The sequence below is a fragment of the Schistocerca gregaria genome, chromosome 5 (assembly GCF_023897955.1).
Source record: "Schistocerca gregaria isolate iqSchGreg1 chromosome 5, iqSchGreg1.2, whole genome shotgun sequence".
Classification (NCBI taxonomy): Eukaryota; Metazoa; Arthropoda; class Insecta; order Orthoptera; family Acrididae; genus Schistocerca; species Schistocerca gregaria.
The window spans coordinates 482,247,485-482,261,928 of record NC_064924.1 but is presented as its reverse complement, the minus strand read 5'-3'; the positions used below and the strand labels follow the sequence as shown (position 1 = coordinate 482,261,928).

The following is a 14,444-nucleotide window of genomic DNA, read 5'->3' as shown; positions in this document are numbered from 1 at the left end:
CGGTATCCAGCTGTTTGTAAGCTGTTGCATCATTTTCATTTAAACGATAAACTTACTTCATCAGCGTGGGTAGCGCAACGCGTTTCGAGAATTCACTCCTTTTCGATTTTTATGGTTACTTCATAAATTTTTAGTACGATATGTGCGTGTGCGTCATTCTAACGCACTTTCCCCGCCGTGTCCTTTGTTGTTGTAAACGCACTTGCCCCCTTTACTCCGTGGAATTTTACACACATACAACACGGTGTTTGTTTACGTTTAACGATAGCATGGTACAAAGACGATTTCGTGTAACCATACAACGCGAATGACTCATCCATAAAACTTCGGAAATTTAGCCGCATAAACATAATTTCTAAAAAGACGCGAAAGCGTCATGATACACACCGCGAATGATGTTTTGCATGCGTGTTAATTTATGACAAATGTGGAGGCACAATACGACAACATCATAAGAAGGCGACTGCCTCAGGCGAAGAGGGACAGGAGAACACACACGCGGATTTCGTATGCAAAAATTATCTAACCTCCAAGAGAACACGAAAATGAGACTGAATTAGCCTATCGAAAGGTATTCTTTTTTCGTGCGTAACCCAAATAGTTTCGATAATGTATTCTCTTTTTTGAGTGCAGCGGAAGTTTACATTATTTTTAAATAGTATATCAGCATTTGTCTTAGTCCGCCTCTCTTTCCCTTCAGTTGTCTTTTTATGCCCTCTAGATACTGTGCTCTCCTTGTCTCGTGGGTGGAAATTCCATACACATCACATCATTTGCAGTGTTTCTTTACGTTAAAGGATATTTATACTGTGTTATCCTTTAATTAAACAAACGTCATGACGGTAATGTTGGACATGTGCGTTCATTTCTGCGATATGTAGGAGGCACAGTGCGTTGAGATTGTAAATAGACGTCAGTGGGGAAAGAGAGATAGATGGCGCCCGTACATATATCATATTCAAAAATGACGCAAGCTCAAAAACGAGAATAAAGTAAAAAACAACTTTATTGGTGAAGTAACTGTATTACGTAAATCGTTACTGATACAGCTCCAGGCTTCCCAAAGTCGTAGAACGCAAAGAAAACAAGCACGACGTCCACATACTGGTCATTCTTCTTCCATTGTGTCCTTTCACTTAATTTTGAACTACATTTTTTGTTTATTCATCTAAATTTTAACAAACACGTTATTCAATCATTTTTGTGCCCGGAGGTTGCCGAAGAATTGCTCCTGTTTTCATTTGTACAGACAAGGGACATAAATAATTTACGTTATATTTCAAGACTTTACAACTGAAAGCAGAAATCGACCAGTGGTAACTGCCATGTACAAAAATTACGAAATGATGTTATGTAGCTGAAATGATCCCTTATTACTCGAAAGGCATTTGGTTTTCTTTTCCATTTTAAGATTATAATATAAACCTCTCTTCGTTCCAACAATAGCCACTGTGGATAAAATTAAGATCTTACATTTTTCTTAGTTTTTTATGTTTTCGATACATATTTTTTGTCTGTCTTTTTTTGCTGTCTTTGAGAGTTCACTTCATTTTCTTTCCTTAAGGTTACTTGTTTTCGCGCACTCTTTTCAATTCCGATACCACTTTGTCACAGTAGACATTTCGTTTCGCGTTAAAGACTGAATCCTTTATTTCTCAGATCCTAGAGTTCTTTACATATCCAAACCTTGCGACACCACTGCTTCTTCTGCTCGGGGAATCCATTTACAAGCTGAGGAGTTTCTCTTTGCCTCCTTTGTACAGCTTCCACACTTCTTACCTGTAGCTGGTAATTCTTTCTCACTCAAAATTATGTAGACGGAATTCTGTTGTTATTAACAATATGGCATTTCACAATACTGACAACTTATCAAAATCTCCTCTTGGCCAATTTCAATATTTATTTAGTTCCTACTTTTACCATTCAAGTATCTGGGTTTGACGTTTACTTAGACGTTCTACGTCCTTTCATTTTCTCTATGCTGGTCCCTAAATCTTCAACATATTCTTTAATTATTTGTTCATTAATTTTGTGTCACTTTTAGCTTTCTATTTTCCACGTTTTTAATTCCTTTTACTTTTCTAGTTTTGTCCCATTTTTTATTATGTATTTAGATACTACTTATCGGCATTTTATCCGCCACTTCCTTGCTTATATTTCTTTCCAAAACTTTTCATTGTCCAATAATTTGCTTATTAGTCATACTTGCTTTACAAAATATGACATATTTCGTTTCCTGTTTTTCTTTTTAGTGTTCCTATGTCCTGTGTCTTCATTTCTGTTTTTACCGAAAGCTACGCTGAGCGTCACACATTTATTTCCCTGCCAGCAAGTGGATGTAACTGTTAAGGGAAAACTGCCGGGGAAAATTTTCTTTCTGTCATTTGTTTACCCATTCATGACAGTTACGTGCCGGAATTGTTTGTACACAGCACGCCGTGAACTTTTTCCAGTTTGATAACGAGTCTTGTGCTAGACGCATCAGCAAAGATGAGACATATAGTCGTAGAGGAGACTGAAGCAACTAGATTTCCTGCACCTGGCTCAAAGAAACCCTAATACTAACACCCTATGTTCTGCAAAGATGTTTAAATAAATCTTGGACTGTAAATTAAGTTGCCTTTTATGAAAGAGTGAACGACTGAAAGTAATGTGATTATTTTCTAACGAAATTGTTTTTCGCTCTATATTTGTGACATTTACAGGATTCGTATAGTAGGAATTGTTATGATTTCATTAAAAAGATTAAGTCTTCTATAAATCCATCCATAAATTCGAGTTTAATTTTGTTTCACATTATCTAATGAAAGAGATTTGCTTCGTATTTTCGAATAAGCATCGGTTTCTGAATAAAATTTATTTCGTCATTTGGGGCCAAAAATAGGTCTTTTTTATTTTTCAACGCTTCTTTTAAAAAACAATAACATCTTGCTAAAGAATAATCGAAAAAATGAGAGAACTATGACACATGACTTTTTAATATTGGTTTACGCTCGTCTAAGATTAATACTCAGTGTTGACGTACGAGGGACGTTGAAAAAGTAATGCAGCACTTTTTTTCTCCGGCAACTCCGGTTGAAAAAATGCGGGTTGAAAAAAATGCGGGATTTGTGTGGGACATCGTGGAACGGTCCCGTTTTAGCGCCTATAGTTTCGTGAAGTTCCGACAGGTGGCGGCGCTATAGTAGTCTTTAAAATGCCGTCTGTAACGGGGGTCCGTTCCAAGCACAGAGCTGATACTGAGTTTCTTTTGGTGGAAAACGAGAGCATCGCACATATTCATAGGCGATGGTGGAATGTCTACGGAGACCTGACAGTGAACAAAACCACGGTGAATCGTTGTGCGAGGCATTTGTTATGCAACAAGGTCGCGTAAACGTGTCCGATATCCCTAGTGTCTGACGGCCACTCACAGCTGTGACTCCTGCAATGTTGGAACGTGCGGAAATTCTCATTGAAGTTGGTCGAAGGATCACAATCAAACACATCGCTGCCCAACTGGACGTCTGTTGGTAGTGCTAACAGACTCGTCCAAGGTGTGTGCCTTCTGGGTTACTTGCCGTCTAACAGAAGAAAATAACGAACAACAAAGGACCATCTATGCGGAATTGCTTGACCGTTACGAGGATGCTCTTCTCAGTTCTTTGTCGAACATCGTCACAGGCGAGGAAACATGGGTTCATTAATTCGAACCGGAAACAAAACGGCAATCCATGATGTGGCGCCTGACCACCTCTTCTCTGAAGAAAGAATTCAAAGCCGCACTCTCAGCCAGTGAAGTCGTGGCGGCCATCTTTTGGGGCTCTCAAGGTGTTATTCAGTCTTGCAACAATCAACTCAGGAGTGTATTGTGCTACCCTCAGGGTATTGAAGAAACAACCTAGCGTATTCGTCGCCACCAAAAATACAAACGAACTTCTCCTTCTCCATGAAGGCCTCCCACAGATCAGCGTACACGAGAGAAGCTTACAAAACTTCTTTGGGCTGTTCTTCTTCATCCACCCTACAGCCCGGATCTCTTTGGCCTAATGAAGAATCCACTCCGCGGAAAGTAGTACGTGGATGATGGGCAGATTATTGATGCAAAAAGACGGTCGTTTCAACGTCGACCAATTGACTGGAACAACGCGGGAATACAGGCCCTCCAAGTACGGTGGGGTGAAGCCGCCTCATTGAACAAAAATGGTTCAAATGTCTCTCAGGACTATGGGACTAAACTTCTGAGGTCATCAGTCCCCTAGAACTTAGAACTACTTAAACCGAACTAACCTAACGACATCACACACATCCATGCCCGAGGCAGAATTCGAACCTGCGTCCGTAGCAGCAGCGCGGTTCCAGAATGTAGCGCCTAGAACCGCTCGGCCACCCTGGCCGGCTGCATTGAACAGAGATTATGTTGAAAAATAGGGGTGTGTAGCTCAAAAAGAGGGGAATAATATGGTATATTTGAACCCTGAATAAAATTGCTTTCAGAAAAAAATGTGTTACGTTACTTATTGAACGCCCCTCCTAAGTTTCACATGTCGTTCCACGCTAAGACCATTGAGCAACAAGAAAGGCGTGGTGTCAGAAGAGCGTACGTGTTCTGGGTTTCATGCAGATACAGTTCTGCTGCGGTACATATATTATGTGCATCAGAATGTGGGATTGAAATGGTGCGGCAGCTGGAAATGTAGTCCAAAGCTGAAGTACGCTAGACATTACGAATTTGTGGACAAAGCATATAATTGTACACAGATTCACCTTGGGATCCCGGAGGTATATGGACCGAATGGAACGTCGCGTCCAGCAGTAGTGAAACAGTACCAACAATTTGACCAAGGCCGAACAAATGTGGGTGATGCATGTGGGTGATACATGTGGGTGATACATGTGGGTGATACTGGTCGGCGGCCGCTGTGGCCGAGCGGTTCTAGGCGCTCAGTCCGGAACCGCGCGACTGCTACGGTCGCAGGTTCGAATCCTGCCTCGGGCATGGATGTGTGCCATGTCCTTAGGTTAGTTAGATTTGAGTAGTTCCAAGTTCTAGGGGACTGGTGACCTCAGATATTAAGTCCCATAGTGCTCAGAGCCACTTTTGAAGAATCTAATGCGCTACGAGAATTGCTTAGAGAGATTCACAGAAAATGGGTAGGAGGAAATCTTATGCGTCACTTCATTAAGACAATTAACAAAATGATTAACTTTACTAGCAGAGTCTTCAGTGGGACGGCATTACCAGTTATACTGTACGTCACCTATACCACGTTCCACGGAATCGGAGCTAGACTGAGAAAGTTTTATATTGGTTTAGTAAAGCGAGAGGATTTCGCAGCTTTGACTACTGGTCGCGAAGTCCTGTTCTTGTATCCCGCGATTCTCATCTTTTCGGTAAGCTGAAAGGGGTGAAGAGATTTTTTATGGATGAGGACGTTCAAAACACGGTTCTCAAATGGCTCCTACTTCCGTGACCAAGGAGCGGAATTCTATGGCAGAGGAACTGAACGATAGATGGAACGTTCCGACCGTCGTTTAGGCTTGGCGACAATGGTGAAGAATGTGTCAGAACTCCTCTTACGCGGTTAAGTGCGTCAACTCGGCGTGGCATGGACTCAACAAGTCCTTGATAGTGCTCTGCAGAAGTATTGAGCCACGCTGCCTTTACAGCCGTCCATAATTGCGAAAGTGTTGCCGGTGCAGGATTTTGTGCACGAACTCACCTCTGGATTATGTCCCACACTTGTTCGATGGAATTCATGTGGGCTGATATGGGTGGCCGAATACATCGCTCGAATTGTCCAGAATGTTCCTCACGCCAATCGCGAACAACTGTGGCCTGGTGACATGGCACATTGTCATCCACAAAAATTCCATGGTTGTTTGCAAACATGAAGCTCATAAATTGCTGAAAATGGTCTCCAAGTAACCCAGCATAAACTTCTACAGTCAATGATCGCGTCAGTTGGATCAGAAGACCCCTTCCATTCCATGTAAACACAGCCCACACCATTTAGGAGCCACCACCATCTTGCACACTTCCTTATTCACGACTTGGGTCCATGGCTTCGTGGAGTCCTCGTCATCCTACCATCAGCTCTTACTAGCAGAAATTGGGACTCATTTGACCAGATCACAGTTTTCCAGTCGTGTAGGCTCCAACTTGGTGTAGTCACGAGCCCAGGAAAGGCACTGCAAACGATGTAGTGCTGTTAACAAAGGCACTCACTTCGGTCGTTTGCTGGCACAGCCCATTAACGCCACATTTCGCCGCACTGCCCTAACGGATACGTTCGTCGTACGTCCCACATCGATTTTTCCGGTTATTTCACGCATTGTTGGTTGTCTCCTACGTCTGATAACTCCACATAAATGAAGCTCCTCTCGATCGTTAAGTAAAGACCGTCGGCCATTGCGTTGTTTGTGATGAGAGCTAATCTCTGGAATTGGTACTCTCGGCACATTCTTGATAATGTGGATTTCGGAATATTGAATTCCTTAACAATTTCAGAAATGGAATGTCCGAAGCGTATAGCTCCAGCTACCATTCCGAATTCAAAGTCAGTTAATTTCCGTCGGTAACCGTCGGTAACCTCTTCACATGAATCGCCCGAGTACAAATGTCAATTCTGCCAATGCACTACCTCTTTATTCTTTGTGTACGCGATGCTACCGCCATCTGTATACATGTGTATCGATATCTCATAGAATCTCACTGTATTTGTGTCTCTTTGAAGTGGAACGCAGCTTTCAATAACAGTTGACTGGTCTACCATAACAACTCGTAACTTACGTTTTGAAGTTCCTTTTTTAGATGTAGACGAACAGTACCTTTTTCCGCGTTACTTCCGCTAGCGGAAGGGGTAAGTTGTTTGGAGTGACAGCCGGTCAATATTTGTCGTTCTGTGATAACAGGAACCGATATGAAGGCAAAATCTTGTTTCCGTTAGATAACGCTCATATATTCTCTTTGATTAATGTCATGTCATTTCCGTAGCATTGAGGAGTTACTGTTTTCATTAACGAGGGAAGTGTCTAATTGGGACCTCGGATGTCGAACTGTGCAAAAATTCAATCGCAGGGAAACACGAAGATAACGTCTCAGCAAAATTGAGGCGCTCCCAACCAGTGGTTCATTGAATATGTAGGTGCAGAAGGTAGGTAAGATACAGGAGTTGGTCGCCGGAGAGAATTTCGGAACAGAATGTATTTTGGTTAAAAAGTGATAGATGATTGTTTATGGATGCATTGTAGGAGAATGGATTAATGAACAGACACCACGCATTCATATAAGAGATCATTCGCTTTCCAAGTTTTCCGTTTCTCACCTGTGAAGTAGTTCTGTCGCTGAACTGGTGTTATGTAAGCGACTGAAGCGTCGTAGGAGAACGAGATGTTGCTAACATATTGGACGATCAAAAGATGGGTTGGGTATTTTGGGGGAAGCGACCAAACAGTGAGGTCATCGGTCTCATCGGATTAGGGAAGGTTGGGGAAGGAAGTCGGCCGTGCCCTTTCAAAGGAACCGCCCGGCATTTGCCTGGAGCGAGCTAGGGAAATCACGGAAAACCTGTAAGGATGGCCGGACACGGGATTGAACGGTCGTCAACCCGAATGCGAGGCTAGTGTGCCAACCACTGCTCCACCTCGCTCGGTGATCAAAAGATGAACCGGTTACTTGCAGGAACGAAGTAAATAGAACACAAACTCGGGAATGGGTAAAATGTGAAAGAACCACTGACAAATAGCGTAAATGTAAAACAAGGGGTTAGGATGGGTCAGCATGGAGAGCTCCGTCAAACCACTCTGCCCAGTGAAGATTGCAGTGATTTCCTGTTCAAATAGTTCATTAGTGTCCTTTACTGTTTGCTCAATGCACAGACTAAATAAAATCAGGGATAGGGTACTACACTATCTCATTCTCTTCTTAATTTTTGCTCAATTTGATATTCTTCTTGTTTTTCTACAAGTTTCATACAACATTTAATTCCGTGCATTGTAGCTACCACCCTCATAATCTCAACGACTGTGTTTTGGTATTTTTGTACACTTTCAAATGCTATAAATGCAATATTACCTTTTTTCAGACCATCCTCTGAGATAAATCGTGCTGAAAGTATTGTCTTGCGTATTCATCCCTCCTCCTGAAGGCGAACTGGCCTTCCGCAAGGTCTGTTTCATTCAGCTTTTTTTTCCATTTTACAGAGACTGTATAGAGTGAAATCTCTGTGCCGATCACTGTAATGCAAAAGAAGACAATATTGTAGAATTTGTGGTGTTCTTAAGCTTCGATGGTAGTTCTTTCGTATTATCCTCGCTTCCATCCAGTGTAAATATTTGTTCATAGGTACAAGCAAAGGGTAGCAAACTTTAGTGAATTGTTCTTTAAATGACTGTTCGATTCCATTGGTTTGTGTAAAGTGGCCTTCGCATCTTCAGTTAAACTAACATCACGTTTGACATGTCGCAGGGAGAAACACTACTCTTTTTGCAGGCTGTTTGACACCGTAACCATTGAAGAGACGCGGTTCCCAGATGGGATTAAATGAATGGCAAGGGATTACCAGTTCTGGAATTTGCCAGACAGTGGAGTTACCGTCCCACGCGCAGGCTGCCATTAACGCCATAGCAGAAAGGGCTGCGTTTGGAGTGGTGCTGTGACTGGGAAGCATACACAGCTGATGGGCGGCGTCGCATTGCGTTCAGGGATGATACGTGGTTCTGCACTGCTCTGGATGACCATCATCGGCGATAGGGTGGTGATATTGGGAGACATACCATTCTTCCATTGTTTTGGAAAGGCCCAGCGTTGTTACTCCTTATGTTGGTGTGGGGAGCCATCTGGTACGACTTCAGGATACTGCTGAAAATGATTAACGGCACAACGGTAGGTCAGACATCCTGCATCCTCACGTGTTATTTCTCATTGGAAAGCATTTTGGTGCTATTTTCCAACAGGACAATGCTCTTCCCCACACGCCACGTGTCTCTGTGAATTATCTTGGTGATGTTAAGGTACTCGCATGGCCATCAAGGTCCCCAAATCTGTCCCTAATAGAACGTGTGTGCGGGGTCAGCTCGTTTGTCAGCTCTATCCCAGTGCCAGTATTCAGGATGACAACAACCAATCAACAACAGTTGTTGACCAGCTCGTCTTAAGAGACGATACAACGACCTTACGAGAGCCTTTCCAACCGAATCAGTGCCTACATCCAGGCCAAAGGGAGAGAAGCATTACAGAGAATGTGGGCTCACATTTCCGAGTTCTTTGTAACTGTGATTGGCTCTGTAATCTCTGAAACAACATAACATACCCTTTCAACCCGTGAAATTCCATTTCGCGTCGTCGTCCCTTTCTGAATGCTTCACATTTTTTTATTATTTTAATTCTTCGGGCAGTGTATTTGCTCTTTCGACTCTCATTGGAAAAGGGGGTGGTCGGAAGCAACTTTTGTTGCCAACCATTAACGTTCGTATTTTCACCACAATAACATTTCTGGCAAGTGGTGATTTACTAGTGTCACGTTCATGTGTTAAAGTACTCTGAATAATATCAACTCGTGGATTATGAAAAACCTGCTCGCCCAATTTTTGACACGTGTAACGCCCGCAGACTTGCAGTCTGGCAGTTAACATTCACGTCTCTGTTTCTATGGAAATCTGTTAAACTGTTTTTATAATCGTTTCCACTCTCTTAATGAAAACGAAACTCTATTAAAATGCAAATGAAAAATAAAAAAACGCATTAGGTTTTGCGACTCACCTCGCCCCATCAAATGCAATCTAGCCAAACTACAATCAAAGCATATCTGTGTAGACGTTGTCAATATAGCCTGTATCATTTCACGAGCCTCGCACTGTTAGATCCAATCTGATTTTCTTGGAACAATGTTCATAACAGTAATGAGTCCATGCAGTAATAAGTATTTAAGTATTCAGCACTAATTAGCGTTCTGATACCTCATTGATACAATAATATCTCCGTATTCACGTTAACTCTAACACGGACACACTCTATTTGACGCCCATAATCTCTCACTCCCTGTCTCCCTGTAGTATAACAGTACATTACATTCAGTGTGATTATAGAAAAGAAATACATGAAGTTAAAATACTGCACACTCAAAAATAAACATATTAATAATAAATATGTACGATAAGGTAATAAGGTGAAGCGCAGTTATACATGTTACTGTAGTACAAACACATGAACCGGCTGAGGAATGTATAATTTTCCCGTATTGCAGGCACGTAAAAAAAAGAAAGGAGTACCACTGATAATTAGCGACGACTTTACAACACGCAGCTCCTGTCCTATCGCAGCGCCAAGAGAATTAGCAGCGTGCATGTGCCCAGAGCTCTTTCTTCATAAGGGTCCCCAACACGAGCGTTATCGCTCTGCCACACACCAGCGATATGACAAGTCAACTCATCCACAATTTCGAACGCCACTCTAGTGAACGCCACTTGGACGGAGGCCCCTCATTACAGATGTCGGATGTGGTAGGCTGGGCAAACTGGTAAAACAGGACAGACGGTGAACTGTGGCGGAACTAACGTTAGACATTAATGCTGGGCAGAGTACAAATGTGTCTGAACACACAGTACACCGAACACTCCAACGTTGGGCCTCCGCAGCCGTCCCATGCATGCGCCAACGTTAACACCGCAAAACCTGCAACTACGACTGAAATGGGAAATTCACGGCCGGCACTGGACGGTGGTGCAGAGGCAGAGCGTTGCATGGTCTGATAAATCCCAATACCAGCTTCATTATGCCGACGGCAGAGCACGGATCCGTCGTCTTCCAGGGGAACAGCTCCTTGAAACCTGTACGGCGGGATGGAAACAAAGAGGCGGCTCCACTACGTTTCGGAGAACTTTCACGTGGGCGTCCATGGGTCCTGTGGAGTTCGTACAAAGCACCATCGCGGCCAAGAAGTGTCGTGCACCGGTTGCAGACCACGTACACCCACCCATGACGATAATACACTACTGGCCATTAAAACTGCTACACCGCGAAGTTGACGTGCTACAGACGTGAAATTTAACCGACAGGAAGAAGATGGTGTGATATGCAAATGATTAGCTTTTCAGAGCATTCACACAAGGATGGCGCCGGTGACGACACCTACAACGTGCTGACATGAGGAAAGTTTCACACCGATTTCTCGTACACAAACAGCAGCTGACCGGCGTTGCCTGGTGAAACGTTGTTCTGATGCCTCGTGTAAGGAGGAGAAATGCATACCATCACGTTTCCGACTTTGATAAAGGTCGGATTGTAGCCTATCGCGGTTGCGCTTTGTCGTATCGCGACATTGCTGCTCGCGTTGGTCGAGAGCCAATGACTTACCAGAAATGGAATCGGTGGGTTCAGGAGGGTAATCGCAACGCCGTGCTGGATCCCAACGGCCTCGTATCACTAGCAGTCGAGATGACAGGCATCTTATCCGCATGGCTGAAACGGCTCGTGCAGCCACGTCCCAATCCCTGAATCAACAGATAGGGACGTTGGCAAGACAACCACCATCTGCACGAACAGTTCGACGACGTTTGCAGCAGCGTGGACTATCAGCTCGGTGACCATGGCTGCGGTTACCCTTGACGCTGCGTCACAGACAGGAGCACCTGCAATGTGTACTCAACGACGAACCTGAGTTCACGAATGGCAAAATGTCATTTTTTCAGCTGAATCCAGGTTCTGTTTACAGCATCATGATGGTCGCATCCGTGTTTGGCGACATCGCGGTGAACACACGTTGGAAGCATGTATTCGTTATCGCCATACTGGCATATCACCCAGCGTGATGGTATGGGGTGCCATTGGTTACACGCCGCGCTCACCTCTTGTTCGCATTGACGGCACTTTGAACAGTGGACGTTACGTTTCAGATGTGTTACGACCCGTGGCTCTACCCTTCATTCAATCCCTACGGAACCCTACATTTCAGCAGGATAATGCACGACCGCATGTTGCAGGTCCTGTACGGGCCTTTCTGGATACAGAAAATATTCGACTGCGGCCCTGGCCAGCACATCCTCCAGATCCCTCACCAATTGAAAACGTCTGGTCAATGGTGGCCGAGCAACTGGCTCGTCACAATACGCCAGTCACTGCTCTTGATGAACTGTGGTATCGTGTTGAAGCTGCGTGGGCAGCTGTACCTGTACACGCCATCCAAGCTCTGTTTGAGTCAATGTCCAGGCGTATCAAGGCCGCTATTGTAGGCAGAGTTGGTTGTTCTGGGTACTGATTTGTCAGGATCTATGCACCCAAATTGGGTGCAAATGTAATCACATGTCAGTTCTAGTATAATATATTTGTCGAATGAATACCCGTTTATCATCTGCATTTCTTCTTGGTGTAGCAATTTTAATGGTCAGTAGTATATTTCCCGACGGCAGTGGTATTTTTCAACAAGGTAATGTGTCATGTCACAAGGCCAGGAGCCTGATGGAATGGTTCGAGGAACACATTGGCTAGTTCCAAATGATGTGCTAGCACCCTATTCGCCAGATCTGAACCCGATAGAATACATCTGGGGTGTGATTGAACGTGGCGTCAGAGATCATCGCTGCCCTCCGGGAAATTTATGGGAATTAGTGACTTATGTGTGCAGATGTCGTGGCAACTCCCTCTAGCGAACTACCAAGGCCTCATCGCTTCTATGCAATGATGCATCGCCGCTGACATCCGTGCCAAAATTGGGCATACCGGCTAGTAGGTAGGTCGTCATAGTGTTCTGGCTGATCAGTTTATAAAAATGAATGTAAGTTTGTACATACTAAGACAAAAAGAAGACATAACACGAAGGAATTATCCGAATGGGACGGAAATCGGTAGATGTGATATACATGTACAGATAGGGTTGATTGACGAGGTAGATAAGATCCAACGGAGAGCAATGCGCTTCGTTGCATGATCATTTAGTAATCGCGAAAGCATTGCGGAGATGGTCGATAATATCCATTGGAAGACTCTGCAGGAGAGACGCTCAGTAGCTCGGTACAGGCGTTTGGCTCAAATGGCTCTGAGCACTATGGGACTTAACATGGGAGGTCATCAGTCCCCTAGACTTAGAACTACTTAAACCTAACGAACCTAAGGACATTACACACATCTATGCCCGAGGCAGGATTTGAACATGTGACCGTAGCGGTCGCGCGGTTCCAAACTGAAGCGCCTAGAACCGCTCGGCCACTCCGGCCGGCGGTACAGGCTTTTGTTGAAGTTTCGAGAACATACCTTCACCGAGGAGTCAAGCAGTATATTGCTGCCTCCTACGTATATCTCGCGAAGAGACCATGAGGATAAAATCAGAGAGATTAGAGCCCACACAGAGGCATGCCGACAATATTTCTTTCCACGAACAGTACGAGACTGGAATAGAAGGGAGAACCGATAGAGGTACTCAAGGTACTCTCCGCCACACACCGTCAGGTGGCTTGCGGAGTATGGATGTAGATGTAAATGACAACAGTTTCAGAAAAACTGGATGATTTATTTAATAGAAAGAGTATCACAAGCAGAGCAAGTCAATGACGCGTCGGTACACCTCTGCCCTAATGCAAACACTTGTTTGGCTTGGCATTGAATGAGTTGCTGGATGTCCTCCTGAGAGACGTGCTGAATGCCGTCCAACTGGTGAGCTCGATCCTCAGAACCCCGAGTTGATTAGGGGCCTCTGCCCATTATGCCCCGAACTTTCCCAATGGGGAGACATCCTACGACATTGCTGGCCAAGATAGGGTTTGGAAAGCAGTAGAAACTCCCGCGGTGTGCGGGTGTAAATCTTATTGCTGAAACGAAGCCCAGGATAGCTTGTAACAAACGGGGAGTAAAATATCATCGACGTTCCACTATGCTGAAAGGGTGCCACAGAAAACAACGAAAGGGGCCTTGCTGTGAAAAGAAATGACTTCCCAGACTGTCAGTCTGGCTGTTGTGCCGTATGGTGGGCGACAGTAAGGTTGGAAACCCACTGCCAATCTGACAGTCGTTAGCCACACGGTCTTACAATCAAGACTGATGGTGCAGGGTGCCATTTCATTTTATAGCAGGACTCCTTTGGTTGTCATCCGGGGCACCTTTCAGCACAGCGGTACGACAACGATATTCTACACCCCGTTTGGTTGCCCTTCATGGCAAGCCATCCTGGATGTACATCTCAGCAAGATAATGCACGCCTGCAGACGGCGACAATTTCTTTTGCTGGTCTTTGAACTTACCAAATACTTCCTTGGCCAGCAACGTCGCCGGATCTCTCCCCAATTGATAAAGGTTGGAGCATTATGAGCAGGCCCACCAACCAGCTCGGGATATTGAGGATCTAATGCGCCAGATGGGCAGAATTTCATACGATGTCCCTCTATCAAGCCGTGCCATATCAAAAAAATTGGATGACTTATGACATTGGTTGTCTGGTCCTTATGGATTTTTTGCATATGGGCTATGGATTTTT

The 14,444-nt window shown here is 44.3% G+C and overlaps 1 protein-coding gene across 2 annotated transcripts in view; it reads left to right on the top strand.

Annotated features, from left to right (window-relative positions):
• Window positions 1–14,444, top strand: part of LOC126272036 (guanine nucleotide-binding protein G(o) subunit alpha) — a 929,986-nt gene that overhangs the window by 468,634 nt on the left and 446,908 nt on the right. The gene's annotated exons all lie outside the window — the stretch shown is intronic.